Here is a 17680-nt window from a genome sequence, read left to right on the forward strand (position 1 = left end):
GCTACGCGCACACACAGAAACAATAGTACAGTCTCTTAATGTTTCACATTTACATCCCTGGCGCTGACATGGTGGGTGGACTCTCATCTTCATCGTCTAGCATCTTCGTCCATCCCTTCATTTCTTGTTTTCAGTCTCGATGACCTGAATTACAATACAGTTTAGCTGACCTGAAATGAGGTATCAAGATGCAGAGAGTGCAGGAGTGGCAGGACGGGTTTCCACTGTGAGGTAGCACTTTGACACCAGGGAAGAATTTCTATGTCGGGCACGTCGGTCGAAGGAGGCCCAAACAGAGAGGTGGTTAAGTTAGACACAAATGATGCATTAAGTCTGTCAAGACGATTAGCAGTCTTCCTTACCACAGCAGATCTGTTGGTTCTATTACACTTCTCCTTTGTCGCAACTCCATCTATATGTTTTGCTTATTCCTTTTTAACTTCCGTCCTTCTTCCTAGTTTACCTTTCCTCCCTTGTGGTGCAATCCTCTTTCCACCATGCTTTATTCCATGTTGCTGTAAATATGTAGACAGACACTTAAAGTCTCCCCTCTTTTGCTTTCTACTTCTCCTTTGTGACACTCTTTTCTCATTTTCCTTCTATCTCCCTCTCATGTCCCTATATTTCTTATTTCAGTTCCTGATATATGGATCCATTATGTTTACTTGAGCCTGACAAACAAATGGGGATGCGCCTCCTCCCCCCCGCAAATCATCACACTCACACATACTCACTGTATATGAAGATACATATTTACAGGCAGGAGCATGTGAAAATGTGTGAGAGTGAAGAGTGTGTCTGCTTTTGTATCTATCATGTAACTGAGCCCAGAAAGACAGTCACAGTGAATGTGAATTTACCTCTACACAGATGTGAGGACAGGAACAGTGGAAATCCACATCTGGCTCAGGCAGTTACACACTCCCACGGGTGCAAAGTAACAAGACAAAGATAGAGATAGAGACAAAGTGAGGGAAAGCAATAAAAAGAATGGTACAAAAGAAGAGAGGGCAGACGGAGGCATAGTGGGTGAGTGTTGATTACTTTTCCATATGTCAGTTTTGTCTGATTTCCTTTGACAAACTGCTTTAAGTGGATTTCAGGATGATAGGTCTTGTGAGTGAAGGATAAAATGAGAAAAGAAGAGACTTTGACGAAAAATTATGCACATATAAATGGAGAAAACCATTTTGAAATATCTAAAGCACTAAGAGAGAGTCATAAATCCAGTGGTTTGACAAAGTGCATTTAAGGTGCTATCTGTAGCATTTTGAAGCCTAAGTGGTAGTGCCAGTGCTATCATTGCCAAATCATTTTTTTGCACTTTGGGACAATTAATACAAACAGACCCCTTTTTGGTAATGGCTATTTGTAGCTCTTTTGTACAAGGTATCTGCGCATCCTTAAAAAGTCTTAAAAGGTCTTGGATTTGATTTTTAAAATTCAGGCTAAAAAAATGTCTTAATGTCTAATTTTTAATTATGAAAGGTCTTCAATTTTGAGATGATGCTTGTGGACTCGAGAAATTGCATCAACCCACAGTTAAATGTAAAACCTGCTGTTCTTCAGTCTCAACCAAGTTTTTTATTGTTCTCTTTGTTTGGCCTGATTCTGCACACGCCACCTGCTCTTGTGTGGTCTTTTCCCTAATGGTAACAGGATTTAGACAGTAAACAAATCACTTACAGATGATAATAAGCTAAAGAGAGCCCCAGGGGTCTTAAACATTGAAGCAAAGTCTTATTATCTCTGTTTGGTATTAGCTAGAATCTGGACACACCTTCTGTCTTTGAGTTTAGCATAGTTTGATAAAGTTAAAAAGGATGAAAGGTTAATGTCCAGAAGTGCTAAGGGTTACGTCAACAACTGGGGTGTATGGTCATATATGTAGAACTGAAGCCATGTGTTTAAATAGAGGCCCTAGGTCAAAGGTCCTCAGAAGGTGCCTTGCAGTCTGAAAAGTGAGGTAATGCTGAAGCCATGTGTTAGTGACGCTTTTCAGGAAAACAACTGCCCTATTTAAGAGTCGGCTGATTATCAGAGTGGTTCGCTGGCTTCACACCCTCTCACGAGCCGCAGGTGCTTGATCTGACGCTGTACTTCTTTGTTATAAACCTTTATATGCGGTCAGGACGGTGTCAGCGGAGTCTCCTTCATCCTCCTCACATCATCATCACCGTCGAATAAAACTACACAATTAAATATGTTTTTGCATTTTTGATGAACAACTCGCTTCTACAGTTTCACCTCGTATGAAATCTGAGTTAATGTCACGCAACTTCACATACCAGGTAAATACCAGATTTTGTTTCACCAGCCTCATTTCCAACAGCCGCAGGAGGCTGTTTCTAGTGGCCAAAAAAATCAATTATTGCAGCTTTAAAGTGATTCTCATGGTACCTTCAAAGCTGAAATCCATAGTTTTTTTATTTTTTTATTTAACGCACTGATTGTCCTGGTTGAAAATATATATGCAGTCTAATTTCATGATTCCAGAAAAGAAAATAATTGTTTTCATATGTTTATTGAACCCATTCAACCGCACAACCCCAGATGCTGCTTTTCTGGATATCGAATGCCTGAAAAAGGTATAAATTTAAAGCCTTAACTACAAGTGTGTGCAGATATCTGTTATTCATCATAAACAGTATCTGTCCAAACATTGATCAAATATAAATACCTCAGTGCTGCAGTTGACTACTCATAGCGCTAGCAGTGTGGGCACCACAGTTCTCTGCGTCACTTGCAGTGCTGCATCCAGGCAGAGGGCCTTCACGGTGCTTGTGCTTGTTGCGAGCCCAGTTTGACAAAGACCCCTGGCAAAAACCCCTGCCCCTCTCTTCCGAAGCTAACAAATGTCACAAGCACTTTAATGGGGAACCCCTATTCAGCCAGCAGCGAGGAGACGAGGGGAAAGTAAATTCCGATGAGACAGTTTCCTGCTTTTGCTTCTTGCTGTACCAGCTGGATTCTGTATTCTAAAGCTTCTCGGGAGGATATAACGATCTAGAAATGAAGCCTCGCACATGAGTCATACCACCAGCCAACCCCCCCGCCCGCCCCCGCCCTTTTTTTTTTTTTTTTTGGTGAGCAAACAAAAGTGTTTTTTTTTTTGCTTTTCATCTCATCCAACATTAGGGAATAAAGGAGGACAGTAAGGGGAGAAGAGGATGTGTAAGTATGGCAAAGAGGGGGGCATGAGGTAGATCTTGAGAGGGTGGAGGGTGGGTAATGTCACATGATTACGTGTGGCAAAGACAAACAAGTTCCCCCTTTTTTCTTCTTCTCTGCAGTGCTGGCATGCTATAGTGTACGTGTGTGGGTGGGTGTCAGGGCGATGGCTGCATATATTTGTGTTTTAAATGTGTGTGAGATCAAAACCGTACCAGGTTTTGTTATATATTTTATGTCTTTTAAGATAATCCAATAGTAGAGATGAAAAATGAAACGCACCAAAGTTGACTTAAACCTGATTTATTCGACAGTTACAGATAATAAAGAACATGAGACAGATGAAGTAACAATCAAAGTACTTTAAAGACTTGAGGTTTTGCATTGGATTTAATCACAAAAATGCGGCCATAGGCATCAGCAGACTCCGACCCTGCAATGTATAGGTGAAGATGGTCTACACCTTTCTCCTCGTTCTCACACAGTGTTCTCGCGGGCACTGATCGGATCCCACGCTGCATCGTCACATCTCGTACTGTACCCCCCTCAAAATCAGAAGTGCGTGCACTCAGTCCCGCCGTGTGTGAGAGGGTAGTCAAAGATTTTAGATTCAGCCTTCGTGCTGATTGATCCACTTGCTTCCTGCGGGCCGCAGTCCAATACAGTGTGATGGGAAGAATTTATTAGCAGGGATCTAATTACTGCAAATACTGCTTTATTTACCTCTGCGGCCAGTTCCCCTTGTGTTTATTTGTACTTTTTTAGATTATTTGTCTGTAATATTTGTTTAATATATTCTTGGCTCTCTGTGATTAACTCAGGCTAATTCCAGTCCATTAGCTCCACAGGAGACTTCCTTTTATTTCAGAAAATTTGGGAGGCAGTTTTGCAGAAATGTGCTGCTCTGCATCTTAAGTTTCCCTAAATTACAAAAGTAACATAACACAAATCAGGAAAATTAGTTTTTGAACATTTTTCAGTCACTTCTGTGCTAATTAAAGATCGGTGAAAGGTCTTAACCTCAAAATTGATTTGTATATCGAGCCAAGTGTAACAATTTCATCAGTGAGAACAGATACAGTAGCATGTAGCACAGTGGAAGTAGCTCCACATTCAGCCGGCCAGATGTAAGAATCAGTTTTATCCTCAGCGGCAAATAGAAATCTACGCATTAAAAAAGGCTTTCTGCATTTAAAAGTTGTGTGCATCTCTGAGCCGGGCATGTGCTCTGTTTGTGTCGCTGTGTGGCTGTCGTGTCTGCACAACTGTTAAATACACCCAACTACATCGGCAGACCATTTTCTGCCTCTGTATCTCCCAGTAGCCCTCCCCACCCTCCTGTCAGAAGATTGGACCACACAAGCTTCACCCACAGTTCTCGCCTGGTGTCACTTGTTGCCCCCACCCTCCGCTCCCTCTCTCTGTCTCTGTCTTCTTCCTTGTTTGTTTTGTTTGTGTCCCTCTCCTCTCTTCCTCCTCCTTTCCAATAAGAACAATAGGTTATGGAATGCGTTTTTCCTGCGGCATTACTCACAGGCACCAGCCGCCACATGCCATTAGGCTCAGCCGAGGGAGAGGAGCGCTCAGCGGCAGCGGCGGCACATAGCATGCCTGCCATCTAGTGGAGTGGAGACAGAAGGGGATGCACGGAAAGGGGAGAGAAAAGGGAGATTGGTGTTCATGAGCTGGGTTCTAGATGGCAAATCTCCATTCGGTTTGTTGAAAGCAGAACAGAGGACTTGTTTGTGAAGTTGTGGTTTTTTGTTTTTTTTTCGCCAGCTGAACAGGTATGATTGGATCTGGATCGATATCACTGACTGAGTGATTACTTTTTCTATGAACTGAGATTTCTGCTTTCCTAACCTCCAGCCCATATTGGTACAAAAATGTCCTGCAAGCAGGAATTTCAGGACCCCACCCATTACAAGCTGACGTTTTTTTTTTTTTCTTCCACAACTTGTTACTTTTTGGAGGTGACATTTTTTTTTGCAAGAAAGATCATTTTTTGTGACGATCTTCAGATGCACAGTGCGTGGATCGTTTGGGATAAGCCATGGCCATAGGAAGAGAAGGGTACATGCTGTAGCGTGTGGCAGTCCCTGTTGATTCTTCCTAAAGGTCAACAAATGTCATTACTTTGCACCCCGTTGAGTTCATCTCCACCACATTTGACATTTGCTTCTGTACAATGATGACTGCTGTATGTCAGAAAGCAGTGTTGCACTTGTATTTATAAAACTTTGCGTCCACTCCCCCATCCGTGTGCAGGTGTCTTGTGTTTTGTCATGAGAGACACCTGCTTTCACGTCACTACTTGGGGTGTGTCCAAAAGCATAACTAGCCAGCCATACAATGTGTCCCACACTAAATGTCCCACACTAAATGTATACAGTATATACTATAAACTAATAGTTTTAGGATAATAAGTTTACAAAAAAATCTAGATACTTAACAATTTTATGCTAACAGGAAATGATACAGTACATGCACCGTGCATGTCAATAAAACTGTGAATTCAGAAATTATGCTGCGTTCAGGTCACGCGCGAGGGAAGGCGGTGTTGGGAGAGATTCCCGTGCTACTGGTTCTCACTCATTACTGGAGATTCCAGCCGTCCTGATCAATAAACACTAACCAAGCTAAATGAAAAGACAAAAACGTTAGCTTCATTTCTTCAAAGTACGTCACGCAACCTAGCGAGAAAAATTGTTTGCTAAACACTCTGATTGCTACTTTACAGCAGAGTACTTTGAACAAATTGTGATAATACCGAGTGACAGATGTTTTACCGCAGTTTGGACGTGTGACGTTCAATATAGCATAATATCTTTTAACTTTCAGTGTTTAATTACCTTTAACAACAGACTTTGGTGGCACTTCCATACTCCATACTGCCGAGTCGGATATGTTGCTTTCAGAAAACTCTACCTCCCAAGTCGTGAATGCTGTTTACAAGCTGGGAAACTGGTCATGACGGTAAGTCCAATATTGTGCGAACGCAGCATTGGCGTCAACAGCACATTCAAAAATCTGGTGTTTAAGCATTAGGCAGTATGTCTTCTTGATATTTTTCACTTTTCCAGTGTGAACACATTACATTCATTACTGTGAACTAAACTTTCCCGGCGCTCAGGCATTCATAAAATGGGTTACAGGAGGAATGGTGAAAATATGAACTCACCAGATGGAGGTCGTTCTTCTCACCAGCCTATAAAGTGGAAAAAACAAAATGTGAGGGGGGATGATGAAGGAAGAAATGAAAAAGAGGAAAAAATGACTTACACCAACAGTGTAGGGGTGATTTCCGTTAGAGCCAGGCTTTCTTACTCGACACTCTACCACCGTGTGTTGAATGCAGACATTAGTGGACGGAAGCGTTCGTGGCCATTTTCACAGGAGGCATTTTGACATGTCCCTGGCAGGAGAAGCACAGGTATTAAATAATAAAACTAATGAATGCTGAATTCCAACTGCTTCAGTTTCAGGGTCCTAGTATTGGACGTGCTGGCTCACCTTCACGCTGCCATGACTTACTGTGACACTTGAATAGAACAGAGTTATTGTTTATGTTATTAGTGCGACCTGTGCTTTTCCTTCTGTGACAAATCAAAGAGTCTGCTCTGAAAAAGGTCTTTCGCAACAACTCGGATTGTCAAAGTGGTCCCATTAACGTTGCTTTTTTTCCTCTTCTTTTTCATTTTACTAGTTAAAGTAATTGTCCTCCATCCGGTGAGTTTGTATTGTATAACATGAATGCCAGAGTGATACAAAGGTTTCGAGGTTCCCCTGAGTGCCATGCAGGACCAGGGCTGGATTTCTAGTTGAGTCACCACCTAACTGAGCCTCCCTCCCCGTTGCTGGGCTCAAATCACAACAATTAATGTTTCTGTGGGTGTCAAAGTAAAAATGAAAAGCTGGACGGGAGAACATGGGAGAGCGAGACAGAAAAAATGTCAGAAGATAGAGAAGTAAGCGGCGCAGCCCCCCTTTAGAGGAAGAGCTGAGTGGTGGTGTCGGGTGGGGAGGAGGAGGGGGTGGTGCAGACTTCTCAACCCCTTTTCTTGTTAATCTGATGGGGAGAACAATCCACAAGTGAGCGGCGGCAGCATCTGGCAGCCAGTGGATGAGCTTTCTCTGTCTTCCTCTTTTTTGGCTCCTATATCTCCCTCCCCCCTCTCCTCTCCAGTCTTCTCCCTCTATCTCTTTCTGTTGCTTTCTCCTCTCTTTCCATCTACCCTCCTGCTCCTGCCGTCTCCCCCGGTAAATCTCTCACCGACTGCTTTTTGCCTCCTCTGTCTCTCCCCATCTCTGTCCTTCTTCTTCCCCTCTCGGCCGCTCCCGTCTTGCCTTTATCTATTGCTTTATCTCCCTCCCTCCTTTCCCTCTCCTCTTATTTCATCTTCTCTTCCTCCTCTTCCCATTTCGCATCCTCAGCCCTTCGCTCACTTCCTCCTTTCCTCTCTTTCTCGCTCAGTCTCCGCCTGCAGGACTGTTCAGTAGATTAAGTTCAGCGGTGGCGGCAGTGTTGCTGATTCAGCTGTATTCTTTCAAATGACCCAAATCCTCACTCTGGAGAAACCTCATACACACACTGATTGCATTTCTCTCTCTGTGTCTGTCTGTCGCACACAGAAATACACAAATACACACTTCTTATTGATCTCTGAGAGTTAGCCTCTTCCTTTTTTTGCTCGACCCGTATTCTGTTTCTAAGTCGTGTGTGTGCGTGTGTGTGTGTGTGTGCGTGTTTGCTCTCTCTACAGTAGTTATATCAATATCAGTAGCAAACCTGCAGGCTTATTTCAGGACTATTTTTCTTCACCGTCTACAATCTTCTTTGTTTCGCCTGATCACAGTTGAGCTGGGTTGGCATGTTCACAAAGACAAGGCCATATTTTTCCCTCTTCAGCCGCAGCGTCAAAGCTGCTTGATAGAGAATGTCTTCACAGTCGTGTCTACAAATGAGTTTTGAAGACCGCGCATTGAATGTCACTTGCAAATTGACGCCCTGACTACATACATTTTCACTTACTTTGATACGCCCCATATTTTGCTTTTGTTCTGTCAGGAATGTGGCACTTTTTTTATTGGCAAGACTTGAAAAGAAACAACAAACTAAATCACAATTTGCATACGGTATTCCCATGATGTCAGACAGCCCGGTGTAGAATGTAGGTACAAGCAACTTTTCCAGAAAGTTAGTAAATTGAAGAGATGAGAGACAAGATGTCATCACCAAATTGTAACTCTGCTCCGCTGATATTGAAAGGGCGGGACTGTCTTAGCCCTCTTTTTAAGTTTTATGGTTAAGAGTTAGTTACATTGCTATCAAATAACCATAGATATTCCAAAATCTGACTGATTTAGTTTCACTGTAAAGGCTTAGTGTTTCATTATGAATGGGTCTAAAACGTTTAATTGTTTTCAGGAATGACTTGTAAGAAGTTTTGCTCTTGACTTTAAAACGTTGTGTTTCTTTTTTTGTGTGTGAATGTGTACTTAAGGCTAGCCCCAGTTTGTACTTAAAGTACTACTCTTACATACAAGTTACAGAGCTAAGCATCCAGTTTTCATAAAAATTGAATACCCAGCGATCTTTGAAAAAAAACCCACAAGGTTATTTAACAGCACCTACCACTCTTCTGAAGGTATTTCCAGAATTCTCAAAAACTCTGCCAACCATGTGGAAGAAAAAATATTCTGTTTTCTCCTCGATTTGAAAAGATTTTTAGCCCATCTTCCCAGATGTGCATATCTCCTTGCTCTACTTGCACAGCATAAACCAAAATGAAACATTTTATTACCAGTTAAATTGGTAACTAATAGGTAAGTGAGGTAACTTGTGTGTTAATATTTTGTGTGTTTTACAGAACGAGGGGGCAAATGTCATTTTTTTACTACCTGGATTAGAAAATACAGTCGCAACTTTAGAAACTGGTTAAAAAAGATTAGATGAATCTTTGAGGAATCTGGAAAATGTTTATGAACAGCAGAAAGTGTGACTGAACTGAAGATTGTCGGGTATTTATTTTTCAGCAAAAAGGGGATGCTTAGCTCAAATGTAATGATAATATGTACATGAGCAGCATTGACTGGGCAAGCCTAATGCAGATAAGCCTGAAAAACCACTGCTTAAAAAACACCTGCATTCACTTCAGCATTTCCATGTAGTCTTTAAAACGTTCTCTGTCTGCACCGAATCCACAAAAAGAGGGAAAGAGCTTCATGTTAAAGTTGAATTCAGTTATTCTTTGATATATATTTATGTTTCCCCTATCAAACAAAAGGAACAGGTCTAAAATGCTACCTGGTAACCAAGTCAAACAGAGAGTTGAGACTCTTGTTCAAATCGCTATATTGTGCTCTAAGAGTTCTCTGACAAGATGAACGTAAGTACAGATCAATCAATCAGCATCCATATTGGGTTACTGGCTATATTGATAGAGGATTTTCATAAAGACAGAAGAAAGCAACGGAGTGTTGGCTCCTCCCTTAACAACATCAACCTGTGACTGTGAAGGCAAATCTTACATCGTGATTTGAGGAAAGCTTTCCCCGTTGATAACAAAGTGATTGGCTTCTTCAGATATATCCACTGTCACACTGTAAAAAAAAATCCCACATAAATCATGCATGGATTGGAGCTGGTAAAAAGCAAGAGCAAAAGATGAGTCTTCAAATGCAGCCGATTTACTGTAGACACAGCCTGTAAAGCACGTCTACATCCCACACCAATAATTGTCAAGTTGAACAAAGGGCTTAAGCCGGAGTTGTTCAAGTGGTTCCTGATCGAGACAAACCATCAGCTGTGATCCTAGTGTAGCACCTAGGGTTGTTTTCACACTTTGGCCAATTACTCGAGTCTCAGCTTCAGGTCATGTCCATACTAATGTCTTTAACTGTGAAATCATCAGTTAGACTTTGTCTATATATATATATATATATATATATATCAGCTCTTCTGGCCTTTAACAATTATTCAACAAATAGGGTCTTTGGTTGAACTGGTCACAATTGGGAGACATTAGCAACCAGTGATGAAGTAGACTTACAGTAGTTTCCTTTTAAGGGGGCAAAAGGTAAAAAGGCTGGGAACCGAGAGTGTAACAGATTCACTGGGGATAGACTGGCCTTCATTAAGAACACCAGAAAAAGTATATGATAACATGAAGCACTGTGTAAAAATAAGCAGATATATACTGTGTATTAAAATTATAATCCTCAAGATTTCCTATTTTCACTATGTCAGACCCGAATTAGGTTAATGCTAATGCAAACAGCACATCCTACTGCCACTGCTTCATGTTAAAAGCGTTCACCTGGCAAGACACACGGCTGGCTTCCATTCTGAAGCTGCACTGTAACCACGGGTGGAAGCAAATCAACCATGACTGAAATCTGCATGATTACAAGACCCACCCTAAATGCAGGTAATATTCTCCACCCCGGTGTTTTTACAAAGAACATTACTTTTGAAAAGCCAGTCTGTATTTTTCTGGGCTGCACCCAGATTCAAAGAAGAGCGTTTCATTTCAACGGCCTCTCAGGTCCAGTCGATGCCCGACTGCCGCTTTTGATAGCGGAGCCTCGTGCTACATGGATGGATCACAGCAGGGTTATCTGGCGGGAAAACAACAGTGTAACGAAGTCTGACCGTTACATACGTACACATGCAGGCGCATTTGCAATGGCATGCCATTAAAAAGAAGAAGAAGAAGATGTGTATGCTCAAATGCACGTGCCTATATACAAGCACATGGGTGTCTGGGTGTCCAAGTTCTTGCTTGAATCAGGGTCTTTATTGGCATTTTGATTGGCCAGTGGGGCTCCCTGTGTCTACACCATGCTCCACAGGAAAGAAAAATCAGCCTGTAATTTTGTGCAACACTGAATAGACACCTCTTTAAAAAAAAAAGCAAAGAAAAAATAATATCTGAAGCCTCATGTTTAAGATCCTCAACTTTCCCAACAGTATATTCAACTTCATTTTTTTCCCCTCTTTTTGTTGAACTAAAAACAAATCAGATGGAGGATTTTTTTTTCCTCCATCTTTTTTTCCATGAATGTCGTTTTTCCTCCAGAGTGTTGTACTATATCCTACCAAGCGTGTGGGTGTTAAAATGGAGAGGGATATAAAAGAGAGGAGCGACAATGAAGGAGGCAGAATGAGAGCGAGGAAGGAGACAGACGAGGAGTGCGTGAAAGGGGCAGAGGGGCGCGGGAAGCTGGGGTGAAAAATATGAAGGCTCCGGCTGTCCCGAATTCAATCACGCAAATGTCGAGAAACATTCGGAGCCTTTTTGATCAATTTATCTAGCAGATGGCTCGAAAAGTAATCAAGACACATAATAGAGAGTAAGTGAGCAGTAGAGAGGAAAGAAGCAGGTGGAAGGTGTGAAAGTTCCTCCTTTCATCCGAAAGCTAAGATTCTTTGCTTTGAAACGCAGCAACTGATAAGACGGAAGGAAAAGTGGCGTGTGACAGACAGACAGTTAAGCGCAGTGTGTGTTTTTGTGCATTGTGTGCATGCATATTCCTGTACACGTCTTGTTCTCACAGTACACGTGTGCTCGTATTTCATGTGTGTTCCTGTGCCTGTCAGGAGGCAGAGCAGCAGATCGCTCAAGGAAAGGCAGCTGAGGAGCTTAGCTGGCGGAGATAGAGAGCCAACATCCAGCGATAATCAAAGGAAGACAAAGCTAAATTTCATCTCTCACAGAAGCTACCTGCCGGGCAGGGCCTGCCCTTCCCTCCCTCCCTCTCCTTCACCTTCGCAGTCTCTCCTCTCAGCTGCTGTGTGTGCTATGTATATTTTAGAAGTGGAAGTGGTTTGAATATGGCTGCTTCATATTATCACTTGAGAGGTATAAAGAGGCCCCTTGAAACAGACAATAGAGAAAGAGACAAAACAGTCAATGACAGTGAGGGAGCGGTAAAGATGGGGAGGTGCGCACCCGAGATGTAGCTGCGCCTCCGACTACTACGACAAGAGCAGAAGCCAAGTCACTGACACAGCCCAACCACGCACCACACTCATTTGTCTTTCAACATCTGACACCTCAGATGTAGAGTGGAACCAATCAGGGTAAGGCTGACTGCAAGTTCACCTTAATTTACACCCCGTTCATAAGCAGAGACGAAAATACAAACAAAAAAACAAAAGCAAAAGGCGCTGCCGGGCCCTGGATTAACCACAGGCTGTTTTATCTCCAAAGAAATTGCCTTGTAGACAAAAGAACTAATTCACAGGGTTAGAAAAACAAGAGGAAGTTGATGAGGAGCTTTCTTACTGCGCGTCAGCTCTCTCTCCCGCCGACGCAGCGTCTCTAATCGATGAATATTGAGTGGCTCCCGCCACCAGCATTTTAAAGGGAGGGAGCACCCACCATCGTTCATATCTCATATTGATATTTTCGTGCCCTATTTTCTATCTCTACTCTTCCTTCCTTCATGCTCCTGAAGCCCCAGTCAGCAGCGTTAAAAGTTTCTCAGCTCTAATAACTGTTCTAACTTTCCTTTTGTAATGACTGTAGGTGTTTTGCTCAGTTGATTTTTTTTTTTTTTTTCTTTTTTCCACTTTGCTTTTTTCATAATGAAAAGGTTGCTGAGGACCATGTTCCTCACTGATATTTATTTTGCCTGCAATTCTTTTTCCTTGTGTTTGACATTCACAGCTCACTGGCGCAACAACCCCGGAGCAACACGGCGTAGGCCTGTTTCTGAAGTAGAAAAGAAAAAAGAAAAAAAAAGAAAAACAACTTTTTGCAATGACATGACATACATTTACACACATGGGCCTGTTTTAAACAGACGTGCAGACCACACACGCACAACTGAGCATCACTGGGCTGAAACAGATAGAGCATGTACCATTGGTTAATAGCCCAATTTATTCTGAGACTATTACTTATTCATTTGCATAATGATTCAAGTGATTCAGACATTTGTTAGAAGCAGAATACCGTGATTGATGGAAATTTAATTATGACACCTCTTAGTTATTAAACAGTAATCAAGCTAAGCCACTTATCTTTAATACCTTTTATATTTTTGCTTGTTGTAAACCTGAGTTTTTAGATTTCTCTTTCCAGAGTACGAAACCTGTGAGAAAAATGCTGATGGAGACACAGAGAGATGGTTCAGGCTCTTGAGCAGCGCTGTATTCTCTAACCTATTGTACTGCTGTATGCCGAGGAGTGTGTCTTGACATAATCTATTTAAATTTGAGACTCACTGTTGTGTGCTTTGGCTTGTTTAAGAGGACGAATAGGCTCCCACAGAAACCTAAATTGCTGTGACAAATCACATTTGAGCCAGGGAAGAATTTATCTGCCTGCGCGCAGCTAAACATGCCGGTTGTGATATGGATACCGCATCAGGACTTCAAAAGGTAAGCAACCAAAGATAAAATGGCAATGTCTCAAAGATGCAGCAGCAGCTCTGAGCACTGAACTGAGAGTAATTATGCAGTAATACCGCTGAAAATGTCACATATCTCCCTGTTTACATTCTTTCAAGGAGTTGTTGTGAAAGGGCTGTCGTTCATAAGGAGTGAAGAAGCAGCAGTCCTGGAGCACAATAGGAAGAAGCAGACCTTTTTGCAGCAGAATAAGTCGTTTTGAGAGCTCTCTGTTCCTGTGATAAGGAGGTCTTACTGTGCATTTAATCGGCTGAACTCAACGTTTCTCATTCTTTTCCTAAGTCTCCCCTTTTACCATCTTTGCCTCTATTTCACAGGGTGTCTGTGGCAGCCACAGAGCAGGAGCTTCCCCTTTGAAACAACATAGGCCCCTCAATCTTTCCTGTGTCAGCGTCTGTGTCTGCAGGAAGTTTGCCTTCTGCCTGATGCCAGTTTGTTTTTTTTACGAATGCTTAGAACGTCTCGTTTTGTCATTCTATCAGCAACGAGTTTGTAAACCTGCAATGTAGATGATATGAGTGCACGGCCGCAGAAAACACTTGCTCCTGATTGGCTGGCGAGTGACCATTTGACAGTCATATAACAGCACACCTTATAGACAGTGCAAGTGTGCAAGCGTACATTAAACCGCAGGCTACCATAGCAACATATAAGTATTCATACTAGATGTATCTGCAAAAAAGTTCAATGACAACATACAATATTTCATTTGTTTTCCCAACAATATGTGCTCCTGGCAACCACAACAGGATTGGCATTTTTATCATCATGTTTGGTCAACTCAAGGCACTTGTTTAAGGTTAGAAATATCCTCATCCTGGTTGTATAGCCTACTGAAAAAGTCATCATTGACGCAAGACAAGACATGGTTACTTCTTTAATTAACACACAACCAATCTTTCCACTAACTTAATTCGACTTAGTACTTTACACAATCTCTGGTTTACACCCACCACCTGGAAAAAAAATGTTGCCGGTGAACAAAAGGCAGGAATTACATTTCCGCCTACATTTCTACTGCCAAATAAATCATAGCCCACACCTTGTCTTATTTCCGTATGTCAGGGTCCCTTGACCCTAGACTGTCACCATAATATCATCCTTCTAATAGAATAAAGTTATGCAAAGACTACCTATACACTGAGCTTTTTCCTATCAATCATGTTCAGGTGCTTTGAATGTCGTTGAACAAGGAAGGAGGGGCACCTTTCCAGAGCACGCACAGCAGAGGTATCCCTTTTATCACAAATTAAAATTCAATTATGAAATGCAGAAGGCCTGTACAACAGCATAAAGTGCAAGAAAGCAGAGCAAAGCAGGAGAGACCAAATGGCATGCAGCATGACAATCTACAGTGCCCAACCCAGACGTTCTGCCACCCACCTGTAACCCTCAGTGAAAAACTCTCCCATTAAGACAGAAAAAAGGAATAAAGGCAAATTCAAAGTGGGTTCCCCCCACAGGTACACCTGAACGGGCAGTAGCAGAGAGTTTAAAACCATAAAATGTACTGTAATTTGAAAGAAAACATGCACAAACAAAAGAAAAACAAAACATATCAGAGAGGCTGGAATTTGGATGAACGTGTGGATACAATTACCGGAGCATCTGCTTCCACTGCCAGTACAATTGTGTCAGGCCTAAATAAGATACGAGCACACGCAAAAACACACACTCAAAACGAATATATTCAGCCAATTCCACACTCATACAGACAGCAGACAGAGAGAACAAAGATGCAGCATCCAGGTGGCAGCCATTACCGGGCTCCGAGCAGTAGGTTTCTACATTACTGCTGTCTGAGCTGAGGTACGAGAAGAAACTGAAAAATTCCCCGGCCAGGAAGTGAAAACAGATAAACTGCGAATTTGGATTTTAAGGCTTCCACGGAATTTGCTTCCCTAGTCACACGGGGGAGAGTCGATTCCAGAGATGGAGAGCTCAGCAGGAGAACACTCGGCTGGCTGCCGATTTTTTCCTGTGTCAGTCAGGTAACCAGCTGACTGCAGTCTGAGGGCACATGAGGATACCAAAAGAACAATGACGACAGATAAAATGATGGTGTAAGCCCATGTAATGACTTCTGTGTTAACAGAAGCACTTTAAAGTAATATTTTACTTGAATTGGAAGCAACGTATTGCTCATAAAGGGTGAATGTTTTGCAATAGTGTAAAGAGGTCTTAAATTTTTAATGTGGTAGTGAAATGAGAGCATGAGCAAGTGTAAGTATAGTGTAAGAGTTTGAACTGTGACTGTGTTTTGGGGGCAACACATACATTATTTTTACAGTGGCTATAGACTTGACACTGAAACATACAGAAAAAGCAGGAAGTTCCTTTATTTTTTAAACCTGTGTTTATATTGTTTTAATTGTTGCCATCCTGACTATAGGTTACACTAGAATGCACTCACCTCCATTGCAGAGATTCACAAAATTAATCCTGGCAGATCCTTACAGATCAAACTTCCGTTTTATGTGAACCATTTGAAAGACTTTTCCAGCTTAAAGTTAAAAGAAATTAGCCCCGTGGATTAGCGGGTACAGGGATGTACCTTCAGAGCAATGTAGCAGCTTGATAAAGTTGCCCCGCAAGTACATTCATATGGAGTTAGCTAGCTAATCCACGGGGCTAACACTACACTAACATATTAGCAATTTAATATTGTTTTAAAGTAATGTAGCAAATATGTCTGGAAACAGACGCTTGTTCATACGTCCAGCAGACACAAAGCAGTGTTAGCATTCATATATGTTGTTTTGCTGGGGTCTGCACTTCCTGAATCAGATGGAATCAGAAAAAACGTGCAAAAGTGCACTTTTCTGTATCTGAATGGTTTTCTCTGGACCTAGATGTGAGGAAGAATATTTTCACAAGGTGAAAGAACAAATATTCTTAAAATGCAAATTTCTTACTGGGTCAGTCTGCCCCTCACATTTATGACATTTCTTTTCAGCTCGTCTTTTGTAAGAATCCATTTTCTCTCCTCAGACACCCAAAAACTGCATCCCAGCAGCTGATTTTCACTCTGCTTATTTACACAACGCCTTGTTTCCCTGCTCTCTGACAGCAGCTGTTGAGAGTAAACATCGACATGTCAACTACCCCACTATTTCACCCTACATTTCTCTGCTGTAATTATATGTATCAGTTCCCGGGCAGAGAAATAACTACACAGCACTCGCCGCTCCTCAGAAGATTGTGACACTGTTCCCTCCTTCCTGGAGTCCACCGGAGTTGTGGAAGTCAGCGTACAGTAACAAAAAAAAAAAAAAAAGCTGATTTAGGTAGGAGAGGATATCCGCTCTGTAAGTGACTGGCCTCAGATGTATCAGCAGTGCCACGGGAGAACAGGAGCAATGTGTGTTGATATGCAATACGTCAATGTAATTGTGTTTGCATTAGTATGTATGTGGGACTTTCCTTATATGGAGACACTGTCTATTATTGCTTTAACATCCCCAACAGGTGTTGAATTTGATTGAGATCCGGTGACGGTGAATGCCATAATAAATGACCCACATCATTTTCATACCATTCAGTGATTCCTCGTGCCCTGTATGGGAGCAGATGCCTTTGCCACGTTTCCCCAATCATTTTTTCGGGCTTTTCATTTAATATGTCTTTAATACATAAGCATTATTCAGATTATTTGTCAATTAGTTGTACTTCCCTGTCCATGGTCCATTTCATGGCATTCTGTAACATTTGCTAATCAGCACTAAACACAAGTAAAAGCACAGCTGCGGCTGAGCGGCAATGTCATTAGTTTTACAAGTATTCGATCATAAACCACAGTATTGGACAAATTAATATTCTGACTTGATGAAAATGTGCTAGCATGGTTAAAAAGACATGAATGTTCTGACTGAGTTTAATGGAAGTTTTGATCAAGGTTTAAGTTGGTTATTTATTTCCCAGTGAAGACTTCGGTTTCTTAATGTAGATTTAGATGACTGAAAGCAAACAGGAAATGAGGTGATCTCAAAAAAATAAATATATATATATATATATATATATATATATATATATATATATATATATATGTATATATATATGTATGTATATTGGCCACAATGAAATAAGAAT

This window comes from Xiphias gladius, chromosome 12, assembly GCF_016859285.1.
Source record: "Xiphias gladius isolate SHS-SW01 ecotype Sanya breed wild chromosome 12, ASM1685928v1, whole genome shotgun sequence".
Classification (NCBI taxonomy): Eukaryota; Metazoa; Chordata; class Actinopteri; order Istiophoriformes; family Xiphiidae; genus Xiphias; species Xiphias gladius.